Genomic DNA, 12,449 nt, shown 5'->3' on the forward strand with positions numbered 1-12,449 from the left:
AAGGGAGAGAATTTGGAACTCAAAGTTTAAAAATGAATGTCAAAAATTGTTTTCCATGTAATTGGTGAAAAAATGAAATATTAAAAAAGGCAAATAAAATTCAAAGATTTAAAAATTCTAATTAATACAGTAACCAATCACAGTTCTGGATGACATGTAGAGGGCCGAGCTCTGGACCATGGCCCCCTGGTGAGCCCGGAGATGCCCGGGGGTGAGAACCTGCCTTCGGGTGCTGGGAATGCCCCTTCTGGAGCTGAGCTCTGCCTCCAGGGTAGAACATGGGAGGAGCTACGGCAGGGTATATAAGGGGGAACACGGGAAGGTCGGGAGGATTTGGGGTAAGCAATAAAGTGCAGTTAGCAGCTCCTCGAGTGCACTGTTTGGTCATTCCCCTCCCCCACAGGAGGGGGCCGGAACCGTTGGAAGACCCATAAAGCAGTTGGAGCAGTTGGAGAGGTAAGCTCCAGGCGACAGCTCAGGGAAGGCCCTGAGCAGCAATTGGTGAAAAAATGAAATATTAAAAAAGGCAAATAAAATTCAAAGATTTAAAAATTCTAATTAATACAGTAACCAATCACAGTTCTGGATGACTCATAATGAAAAATGCTCTCGAGACATATGTGCAGGTGCACACTGAGACATCTTTTCAAAAAAAAATTATTTTTAATAGTATTTTATTTTTTCCCCAAGTTACTTGTCAACACAATTTTAAGCATTCATTTTTGCAAGATTTGGATGTCCAAATTTTTCTTCCTTCCCTCCCTTTCCTTCTAATTTTGGTTGCATTGGTTTTGTTTGTACAAACTCTTTTTAATTTCATATAATAAAATTATATATTTTACATTTCATATTGTTCTCTATCTCTTGTTTGCTCACGAATCCTTCCCCACCCTGCCCATAGATCTGACAGGTAGACTATTCCTTTGTCTTCTAATTTGCTTATGGTGTAAATTCCTTTTTATTCCCATTCAGTTTTATCCAAAGGCCTGTCATCTAACTTTTCTAATATTCTATTCATCTCCTCAGTTTCTTTCTTGCTTTTGATTCACTCTGCTATCTGCTTCAGTTTCATGGGAGAGTCCATCACCATCTCATCAGTGTTTTGCTTCAGTCTACTGCCTCCCCTTATTTACCCTCCCTTCAGTCAGCCCATGCTCCCTCTCTGTCTGTCTGTCTGTCTCTCTCTCTCTGTCTCTCTGTTCTCTCCATCTCTGTCTCTTTTTTTTCTATGTCTCTTTCTGTCTCTGTTTCTCTCTGTCTCTCTCTCCGTATATACACATACGTATATACATGTATATGTAAATGTATGTGTGTAGTATGTATATATGTGTGTACATATGGATTATATATGTATGTATATGTGTGTGTTCTTCCTAGCTGTATTATTAGTTATATAATTTTTTAAGAATTATAAATATCATATTCCAATGAGGGATATAAATAGGTTAGCCTTATTGAATCCCTTGTTTCTTTTCCCTTTTTATCTGTCTATGCTTCTCTTGGGTCTTTATATGTGAGGTCAAATTTATGGTTTGTTTCTCATCTTTTCCTTTTGAAAGCTTGAAATTCTTCTATTTCATTGAGTGATCATTTTTCCCCTTCATGTATTATACTTAATTTTGCTGGGTATACCTAATTTTTCCTGATTTCAGTCCTAGCTCTCTTATTCCATGGCTTCCATTCCTTTAATACTGCAGCTGGTAAGAGCTATATAATCCTGATTGTGACTCCCTGATATCTGAATTGTTTCTTTTTTGGACACTTGTAATATTACAGTATATTGACCTGATTATTCTGCTGGGATGCTTCCTGTCCTGGAATGTGCCCCACTTTTATCAAAGGGAGACAGACCTTTCTTGTAGATCTTCCAAGTTTCTTGGAGTAAAAGATGGTTTCATCCCTCTTTTTGCATGTTTTGCTGTTCCAGGATTTGTTGTAGAGTACTATTTAATGGTAGTTTGGAGGTGTATATAGGAGAGTTACTGCAATTTAATGCTTACTCCCCCACCTTGGTTCCCAAAAGTATCTAACACTTATTTTTATTGGATATGGTCAATACGGAATTTGTTTTCATTAATTATACGTTTGTAACAGCAGTTTTATTTTTTTTTCTTTCTCTGTTAAGAGTGAGGAGTTGAGGAGAAAGTAGATTTTCATTTTAAAAAAATTTTTAAAAATCTTCCATCTCCCTAACTTTCGATCTACTTTGTCTGACTTTTATAAACAACTCTGTATGTACATTTCATTTTCTCTGATAAAATCAAGCAACAAGCATCTGTGCCATCTATATGCCAGATGTCATAATAAATAATATGGATAAAGACAAAAGTGAAACAAATCCTATATGTATGCATGTACACATATACATACATGCATACATATATACATATATGCATATGTATAAAAAATAAAAGAAATATGAGGCAAATCTAGAGGCTGGGGAGTACACTAGTAACTAAGAGGACAATAAAAGCCCTAATGCCTAAGCTTGTAGTTGTATATCTTGAAGAAAATCAACAATTACAAGAGGTGGAAATTAGGAGGAAGCATAGTCCAGGAATGAGAGGCAGCCATTGCAAAGGCATGGACACAGGATATGGAGTATCATGGGTTTAGAATATAAGATCTTTGAGAACAAGGACTATTTCATTTTTGTCCTTGCATTCCCATCTACTAGTACAGTTCCTAGCACAAAATAGGTACTTAATAAATGTTTGTTGATGCAAATCCTACTCATCTTTCAAGCCCAGTTCACATCTCACTTCTTCTGGAAAACCTTTCATTTTAAAGACTATCATATGTTTGTCCACTCTCTTTTATAAACTACTATTATACTTAGAGACTGTACCATAGAGTTTAGCCCTTTAATGTATTCTGTAATATTGTTGTCTTTGGCATCTAAGTGATACAGTGAATGGAGCATTTGTTCTGGAGTCAGGAACTCCTGAATTAAAATCCAGTGTCAGATACTAATTATGTGATCTAGGATAGGTCACCTAATTTCTCTTTGCCTCAATCTTCTAAACTGTAAAATGAAGGTAATAACAACACCTACCTCACAAGTTATTGTAAGGATCAAGTGATATATTTTTAAAATGTTTATCTCAAGGTTTTATGTATTATAGGTACCATATAAATGCTTATTTCCTTCCCTTATTCATCCATGTTAGTCTTTCCCCCAAAAAATGTTGTAAATTCCTCAGGGACAAGGGCTTTACCTTATTTTTCTCTGATAACATCAATGAGACATTGTGGGATAGTGGAAGGATTTTGGAATCAGAAGGCTAAGGTTCATTTTCCCGTTCTGCCACTTACTAACTAGGATATCATGGGCAAATGAATCATTCTACTTCCCTAGAAGGAAGGAAGGAAGGAAGGAAGGAAGGAAGGAAGGAAGGAAGGAAGGAAGGAAGGAAGGAAGGAAGGAAGGGAGGAAGGAAGGAAGGGAGAGAGGGAGGGAGGGAGAGAGAAAGAAAACTGGTGGATCACAAATTCAGAGTTTTTAGTTGTAGTAGGGCTATGGCAGAAAAAGTATGGATACTGTCTGACAATGTTTTAGTGAATCCTCTTGGGAGTGGAGGGTTACCAGACTACCTAAGGAGGGGCAAAATGTTGCATGTTCAGAAATGGAACAGGTTCAAGCTTTTGTGTCAATCATCAGAGAGGTCGTGCATATGAGTGGCTGCTGTACTTCCAGCCTAAGTGATATAGGAAGATCCAAGATTAAAGAAAAAAAAAAAACAAACACTTTTCACCCTCCCTTTCTATAAAATTGGGGAAATTATACTTTCCCTGCTTACAACATAGGGTTAGTACAAAGAAAACAATTAATGAAAGTGCTGTAGAAGTATGAGATCTCAGTTCTGGGCTCAGCACAGAGTCCAAGATGGCACAGTGGCTACTTAGTAAATACTTATTTGGTTGATATATCGATATTAAAACCCTCTAGATAGACAGTTTTATTAGTTCACTTACAAAAAGAAACAACTAGTCTAGCAACCACTGTAAAATCATCACAATTTTATTCACAGATACAAGTATGAAGTTGAATCTTTAGTTTGGTCCAAAGGAAAAATGAAGTTTCTATTCTCCTCTTAGGCAAAGGAAAGATATCTTGTTTCAGAGAGAGAGAGAGAGAAGCTGAATATGTAAAACTCTACCTGTTAATGCCAGGAGCTGCCAGATAAATGTTCAGCTAAAATCTTTCACAAATTCTGTCCACACAGCAAGACTATTGGCTGAGCTGCCTCATTATACTAAATGCTAAATTCTTCATTTCTTCCCTGCTGTGGCTACTGCCAGATGGTTGAAGACAACTAAGGTTCTTACAATTTAGAGATAAAAGGGATCTTAGAGGTCATAGCATCTCAACCCTTCATTTTACAGGGTAATAAACTGAGGCTGAGAAAAGAGGAGTGACTTGTTCAAGCAGAGCCAGGATTTGAACCCATATTGTCAAACTCTAAAAATAGTTTTCTTCCATTCCCACTACATTCCCTATAGTCACACTTATATGAGATTCTGGGCAAAAGTTAGTGGGCTAGTTGTGGGCTATTGATTCTTATGGCCCTTGAGAGGGAATATATTATTTGAAAAGTAGATTTGGCATCAGAAGACCTGAGTCCAAATGCCAGTTCAGTTAATTTAATATCTGCATGACCTCTGGCTAAAAACTTCTAATCTCAGTACCTCAGATTATTCATCTGTAAAATGAATGGGTTGGATCTTTAAAGTGAATACTAGAATTAAATAATATTTTAAAAAATAAAAGCAAGAAAAAGCTTATAAAAGCCTGTTATCACACTACAGATCATTTCCCTAGTCGTAGTAAGATGGATGTAACTTCTCTCGCCAGATCTCTAGATGATACTATCCCTAATGGTATGCAGGGATATATCCTTAGCCTCACCAAGTTAGGAAAGCTACAAAACAACACCCAAAATGGAATGTTTTTTCCCAGTTACATACAATTCTCCATGATCTCCTTTGGGATTTTCTTGACAAAGATACTTGGGTGGTTTGACATTTCCTTTTCCAACTTACTTTACAAATGAGGAACTGAGGCAAACAGGGTTAAATGACTTGCCCAGGTTCACACAATTAAGTAAAATTTGAACTCAGGAAGATGAGTCTTCCTGATTCTAGGCCCAGCACTGTATCCACAGTATCATCTAGCTGGCTAAATGGAATACTCAGTGAGGAAAGAGTCCCTACCAAAGAATGGTAGTCAATAATATCCTTCATTCAATAACCCAGATGTCCTTATTATCAACTTGAAACTTCAGTGTTTTTCCACAAAATGTGTCTATGATCACCCAAATCCTAAGAGATCAACTTAATTAAAAAACCTAAAAGTCAATTTGTAAATTCACAGTCTGAATTATACCTTGCAAATTAATTTGACTATGCATACCTGTTGCTAAACACTACCCATTCCCAGGGATGAAGCTAGAAACATACAACAACTACTACTACTACTACTACTACTACTACTACTACTACTACTACTACTACTACTACTACTACTACTACTACAAAACACAAACACACATAGAGAGAGAGGAGAGAGAGACAGAGAGAGACACACAGAGACAGAGAGGCAGATATTTCTCTTTTTCTTCTTCTACATTCTGCTAAGAAATCCATATTTTCAGAAGACGTTGCCCTTCATGATGTCTCTACTCCTTATGCAGTGATGTAGACTGACTTTGCTAATTTCATTTTCTAGAGGAAAGGTGAAAATGCTAGGGGCCAAAGATGTGGATTCTAGTCCTAATTATTAGACTAACTTAAAGTTTATAGCACTACGAGACTTAGAAAGTTCTCTCCTAACAACAAACGTGCATTATTGTACTTCAATATTATTATCAAGCACCTTAGTTGTTATTGATCTTTTCCCTACAAATTATTCTGTCGACTCTTCTATAGATATGTCTTGTTTTCAGAGAAGAAAGTAATCTTGAGGACAGAGAATTATCCACCTTTCTTTGGTTTTCTTTCTCCAGCAACAAAGCTCTATTTCTCATCACTTTTTTGAAACCCACATGATTGGAGCATGAGCCTTGTCTCATTCTACATTTTTGAAAGGCCTCACGTCCTGAAAAAAGACAATCTGTTTTTTAAGGTCTGACCTACCTAAGTGTAGACAGATTCATCACCAGTAGGGTGGACATTTGGTACTAGTTTCTTTGGTCATGGCAATCCATGAATCAAAGGAAAATAAAAATCAGACTTCCTAGTTATTCAGCCCACTTTCACTGCTGCATTGGAGATGATGAGAGCACTACAAACAAGGGGAAAAACTAGAGAAAATTTCTGGAACCAAGAGGTGGAATGTCCTGTTTGTACAACATCAAGGAGAGCAGTGTTACTATATTGCATAGTACTTGAAGTATGGAGGAGGTATGAGATGCAAAAGGAATGAAACAGGAGGACTATGCTATTAAGGATTTTAAATGTTAAATACAGGATTTTTGTTTCTGATCTTGGATGTAGTAGGGAGTGATCTGAACTGATTGAGTAAATGGTTGTGGTAGTGGTGGTTTATACAGTCTTACCTGCACTTTAGGAAAATTAGTTTGGTAGCTGATGGGCTGGGCTACACACACACACACACACACACACACACACACACAGACATACAAAAGCACACAAAAATATAACAAATTGTATTTTAAGAGATTGGAAATATCTTATTAATGAATTGTTGTCATTTCTAGTTTATCTGTATATAATTACATCACCAATTTGTGGGAATAGAGATAAAAATTAATAAAATTTGAGAAAAGTTTAAAATGAAGGAAGGACATGGAACACAATCAAAATGACTCAATCATGACTTATTCTATGAAGTTATTGATGACAAAAACAGGATTTAGGTAGAAAAAGGACACTGATACAGATTAATAGAAATTCAATATGAAATGTTAACTGATGCAAATTACTGCCATATAACAACGTCCAAATGAGCCTAAAAAGGGACTAGTCAGCAAACACTTCATTTACTTGCCTAGCAGAGGGATTTGGAGGCCAAATTAACATGTTTATGCAGTTTCCTAAAGGATGGTTGAATATTCTAAGCAATATTGGCTCATAAAAGTTGAAGAAGAAGGTTTGATCCTCAGAAAGGAAGTTTAATGAAAGATCCTACTTAGCAGTCATCCTGAGGGCATTTAAATACAGAAAGCAAAGAATGAGAAAGACAAAAAAGTGAAAAAGATTTACAAAGAATTTTATAACAAACTTTTTTTTTTTAACAAATGTATTACATGTAATGTAATATTGTATAAATACAACACCTAAGGATTGTAACATTATAGCCACTTCTAGAGGACATAGTAATGGCATAAAAGAGAACAAAGATGTTAAAAAGTCACCAACTTCCAACAAAGCTATACAGGGAAGACCTATTCTAAAAGCAGTACAATTGTCAGACTGTTTAGAATTGAGTAACAAGATATCTGAATGAGAGGAAGTTACAAAATTAAAATCTTGAACCTCATTAAATACTGAAAAAAATAAGTGCCTATTAGAACATCAAAAAATTATCAGAATTTACTAAGCATTTATTGGATGTCGAATACTGCACTAAGTACTGGGTATTAAAAGAAAAAGGAAAAAAAAAAAGGTCTCTGTCCTTAAGGATCTCATCTTTTAATAGGGGAAACATTTTTAATAGGTTCCTATTGATACATACAGAATAGATGGAAGGTAAACTTAGAAGGAGGGACATTAGCAGCTAGAGATCAAGAAAGGTCTTTTTGCAGAAGATGGCATTTAAGCTGAATCTTTTAGGGAGCCAGGAATTCTAAGAGGCAGAGGTGAGAAGGGGAAAATTCCAGCAGTGGGGTGGGGGTAACCACTATAAATACTGGAGATGGAGTGTCATGTGTGAGGAACAGGTAAATAGGGATGGATTGTAGCATATATAAAGGGGAGTGATGTGGGAAAAGGTGCTTGGAGAGCTTTAAATGACAAATATCTTTATACACCCATGATTTGGGCCCTAAATTGAATTGGAGGTAGAGAATGGGCTCGAATACCTTTGGTGAATTACAAGCCTTCATGCATCTCCCTAAAACAAAGGCCCAACTTTTCAATGCCAATATTACACTGATAAATCAATCAACTAGCAATCAAATGGAACTATGCTCCAGTTTCTATGCTGTGTTAAAGATATTAAGAAAATAAAACTAAAACAAACAGCAAGAAAATGAACCCCCCTATTCTAAAGGCAAACATTCAAAGTCTAGTGGTGGAGACAAGATCAAAACAACTATGTACAAACAAGAGATAGGCAGGATAAATTGGTGGTTGTGTTTGTCTTTTGTTCTTGAAGAGGACCATGACATCAATATGATTGACATAACTTGACTTTGATTTGAGTGAGGGAGGGCTGTGCAAGGTCACCAGATTCATTTTCTCCTCCTGAGTCATCTGGGTCCGGTGGCCTGATATTCATCAGGATGATTGGAGATGGTCCAGGATGCAGTGTGAGACCTTGGCCCTTTCAGGCTAAGGTCTTAACACATTCTCCTTTTGAGTGAGATACACCCATTCAATGAATAGGCTTCTTTAAGTAGTTACTTAAGAGATGTCCCCTTTTACAAAAAAAATCAAACTGGGAGGGGGAGATCCTCAAAAGACAAACAATTACTGTTTAGTAACTGCATTCAGTCTGTGCTAGGTGAATGGGAACTTGTTGTCCAGTCTATGAGCTCCAGAGTGAATTGAGTTTAAGACTTGATCTTTGAGCAAGAAATGTAGCCAGCAAACCCAAAGGAAAATAGGCAGTTTTTAGCCATGGAGTGTACCATCCCCTAGGTAGAACACCAGAGGAGAGGAAAGAGGATGGGATGGGAGGGGAGTTTAGGGAAGAAACTAAGAAAAAAGAAGGAATAGGGAGGACTTTAAACGGGGACTTCAGATGAGACATGAAGGAAGACTTTGAAGCCAGGAGGCAGATATGAGGAGGAAAAACAATTCAGGTATTAGGGACAGACAAGAAAACTGTTCAGTTAGGTGATAGGATGTCTTTTATTATGGAATTTAAGGAGGCCAATGTCACTGGAGAACAAAGTATATTAAAGAAAATAAAAGATAGAAGAAGCCTGGAAAGTAGGAAGATGTCAGGCTATGAAGGGATTTAAGAGCCAAACAGAGGATTTTATATTTTATTTTGGAGGTGATAGGAAGCCCCTGTAGTTTACTGAATGGGTTATTTGTGTGTATGGCAAGGTCAGATCTGTATTTAGAAAGATCAGTGTGATAGTACAGTGAAGAATGGACTAAAGTAGGGTGAGAATTGAGGCAGGTAGACCAACCACAAAACAGCTACAACAGTCCAGGAGTTAGGTGACAAGGGTCTGCACCAGGGTAGTGGCAGTGCCTGACAAAAGGTGTTTTTGTGAAGATTTTTGAAGATTGAAACAACAAGACTTGACCATTGATGGGATATGGGGGTAAGGATGAGAGAATGTTGAGTCAAGGATGATCCCAAAGTTGCAACCTTGGATGACTGGGGAGATAGTGGTACCCTTGACAGTAATAGGGATTTGGGGAAGAAGGGAGGATTTTAGGGGAAAAGATCATGAATTTAGTTTTGGACATTATGAGTTTAAGAAGTCTAAAAGCAGTTGGAGTTATGAGAACACAAATTGAGAGAGAGGTTAGGGCTGGATGAATAGAACTTAAGAGTCATTTTCATAGAGATTATAATTATAACCATGGCAACTAATAAAATCACCAGAATGAAAACACATGCACAAACACACACACACACACACACACACAGAAAGAGACAGAGAGAGAGAGAGAGAGAGAGAGAGAGAGAGAGAGAGAAGAGCAAAGGGCCTTGGAGAGAGCCTTCAGGCATATTCATGGCTATGTGGTATGACCTAAAGGAAGATCCAGCAATGGAGACTGAGGAACAGTCAGAAAGGAAGGAGAACCAAGAGAAAACAGTCACAAAAACCTAGGAAAGAGAGAGTATCTAGAAAAAAGGTCAAAGGCCTGAGGGAGTGTGGACTAAAGCCTGAGAAAGGACCGTTAGATTTAGCAGTTGAAAGAACATTCAAAACTTTGGAGACAGCAATTTCAGTTGAATGATGAAGTGGGAAGCCAGTTTACACTGGGAAGGCAGTTTGCACAGAGTTTAAGAACAAGTAAGGGGAAAAAAATTAGAAGCAAAAATTGTAGACAACTTTCTCAAGGACCATAGTCAAGAGGTGGAGGAGAAATATAGGATTCTAATCCTGCTGGGATGTTTTAGACAGCAGGGAAAAGGGCAACATACAGTCAAAGACTGAAGAAAATGTGGGGATGATAGGAAGAGAAATCTGCTGGAAAAGTTAAGATGTAATGAAATCAAGCATGCCTATGTAGGATTATGCCTCGACAAGGAGAAGGGTTAACTCTTCATGTGAGACAAGAGCAAAGCAGGAAATAACCGGGAAGACATATTAATTATTTAAGATACAGAAGAGTGTAACAAATGGAGTTCTTTGAATATGGCTTCTCTTTTCAAGGTATGTGAAGGTATGAGGCAGTTTTTGACTGAGAAGGTAGGGTGAAATAATGTTGTAAGAAGGCTTGAGGAGAAACCAAAATGTTTACAGTAGCCAATGTTGTAACTGGAATGACAGACTCATTAGTGTAATGTTGCCTTGCTGCAGAAATGGCCTCATTGAGATTACCCCAAATAATTTGTAATTCACACAGTTCACATAGTTTTGCAATTTTATACAGTTTGATCAGCAACAGATGTAAAAAGAACTAAGTCTGTAGATGGGGAGAATTATACATGGTTGGAGTTTGGCAAGACATGACCAGTAAGGAAAAGGAAGCAAGAGATTTGAGAATATTATATAGCACTGAGTTGATATGCTTGACCAAGTCTTTGAGATAAGTAGTGTAAGAGGGTGCATAACCTGTGTAGATGTGAAGACCTGGGAAAGAATTGGGGTGGGAGGATCAGAAATCATAGGAGCATGAGATGCAGGATACAGAGGTAAGAGGAAATGATTAATGATTATAATCAGATAAATGAAGTAGGAAGTTCATGAATATTGAAGTACACTTGTGGGTGACAGCAAGATCAACTGTATGACTATCCTATGTATGGGATTATAAATATGGAATGGAAAATAGGTCATGGGAAGTGAGTAATATGAAGAACTGAAAAGTTAGCGTGTTTAAGGGCATATCAATACATATATTGAAGTCCCCTAGACTGAGGGAAGAAATTGTGGTGGAGAAAATGACTATAAACCAGGAATTGAATTATTTGAGGAACCTATCCAAGATATAGGTACATAACAGCCTTGAGGAAGTCCTTGTGTTGTTTTCTGTGACCTACACAGCTTGGAAGGATTTCAAACTTCTCCTAACAGACTTATTTGGAAAATCACTGAAACAGTATACCTGGAACCATATTGATCTACTCATTAGCACTGTGCTGCATCTCGTTGCCTCCAATGGCATATCTTAACAATGACACATCCTGAGACCAAACATCAGAGTATTATCAAAACAATCTCCATTCATCTTACACTTAAAGGTTAAAGGCATATAGTTATAAAGCTATTTCTGTGGTACAGCACCATTAGCTCAAAGAATTTTAGAGCTGTAAAGATCCTTAAACCCATCTAGTCCAGTCCTCTGATTTTATAGGTAAGGAAACTCAGATTTTGAAAAAAAAAATTGTTTATCCATGATTATATATCTTCTAGATTTGGAATTATTGACCATTGGGTGGTATAGGAGAAAAACAAGTATCAGTTGTGTGACCTTGAACAAGTCACTTAAGTTCTCTGGGCCTCAATTTCTTTATCTGAAGAATAACAATATGTTTGTACTATTCATGTCACAGAGTTTTTATGAGGAAAGTACTTTGTAAAACTTTAAGTACTATAGAAACAAGAGCTATTAACATGGTCTAATCCAACCTTCATCCTTCACACATAACAGGCTATCAAAGCATCTAAGTTTATGTAGGTAATTTGTCTCAGAGTAAGGAAATGAATTAATGTCCTCTGAATCTGAATCTAGCACCATTTCCACCATAACATGTTTGTGTCATTGAAAGCAATGATAAAAATAATAATGTGAATAACGTTTCACATTAATATAGTCTTAGTCACAACAAAATGAAGCACTAAATAGCAAAAGTATTCTTTGTCTTTTGTTCTTGTCCTTTTTATCTTCTGTTCTTTCTCTATTCTCCTCCTCTTCATGTTTTTCTTCTCTTCTTCATCTTTTTCTCTTCCTCCTCCTGCTCCTCATTGTTATTGTTGTTGTGGTGGTGATGGTTGTTCCTCCTCTTGTTGTTCTTGTACTTCTTTTTCTTGTTCTTGTTCTTCTTCTTCCTCTTCTTCTCATTTCTGTTCTTCTTGTTGTTCTTCTTGTTGTTCTTCTCATTTCTGGTCTTCTTGTTCTTGTTCTTCTTTTTC

The 12,449-nt window shown here is 37.0% G+C and overlaps 1 long non-coding RNA gene across 2 annotated transcripts in view; it reads left to right on the forward strand.

The window, feature by feature from the left end:
• Positions 1–277: 277 nt before the first annotated feature.
• LOC140519950 (uncharacterized) overlaps positions 278–12,449 on the forward strand; it is a 30,123-nt gene continuing 17,951 nt past the window's right edge. Inside the window, exon 1 of one of the 2 annotated variants that reach the window (XR_011972334.1) lies at positions 278–456. This is a non-coding gene — a long non-coding RNA (uncharacterized lncRNA). Of the gene's footprint in view, positions 457–7,317; positions 10,527–12,449 lie in introns of those variants that run through there. The other variant, XR_011972333.1, reaches the window with a different exon arrangement.

The sequence above is a fragment of the Notamacropus eugenii genome, chromosome 1 (genome assembly GCF_028372415.1).
Source record: "Notamacropus eugenii isolate mMacEug1 chromosome 1, mMacEug1.pri_v2, whole genome shotgun sequence".
Taxonomy (NCBI): domain Eukaryota; kingdom Metazoa; phylum Chordata; class Mammalia; order Diprotodontia; family Macropodidae; genus Notamacropus; species Notamacropus eugenii.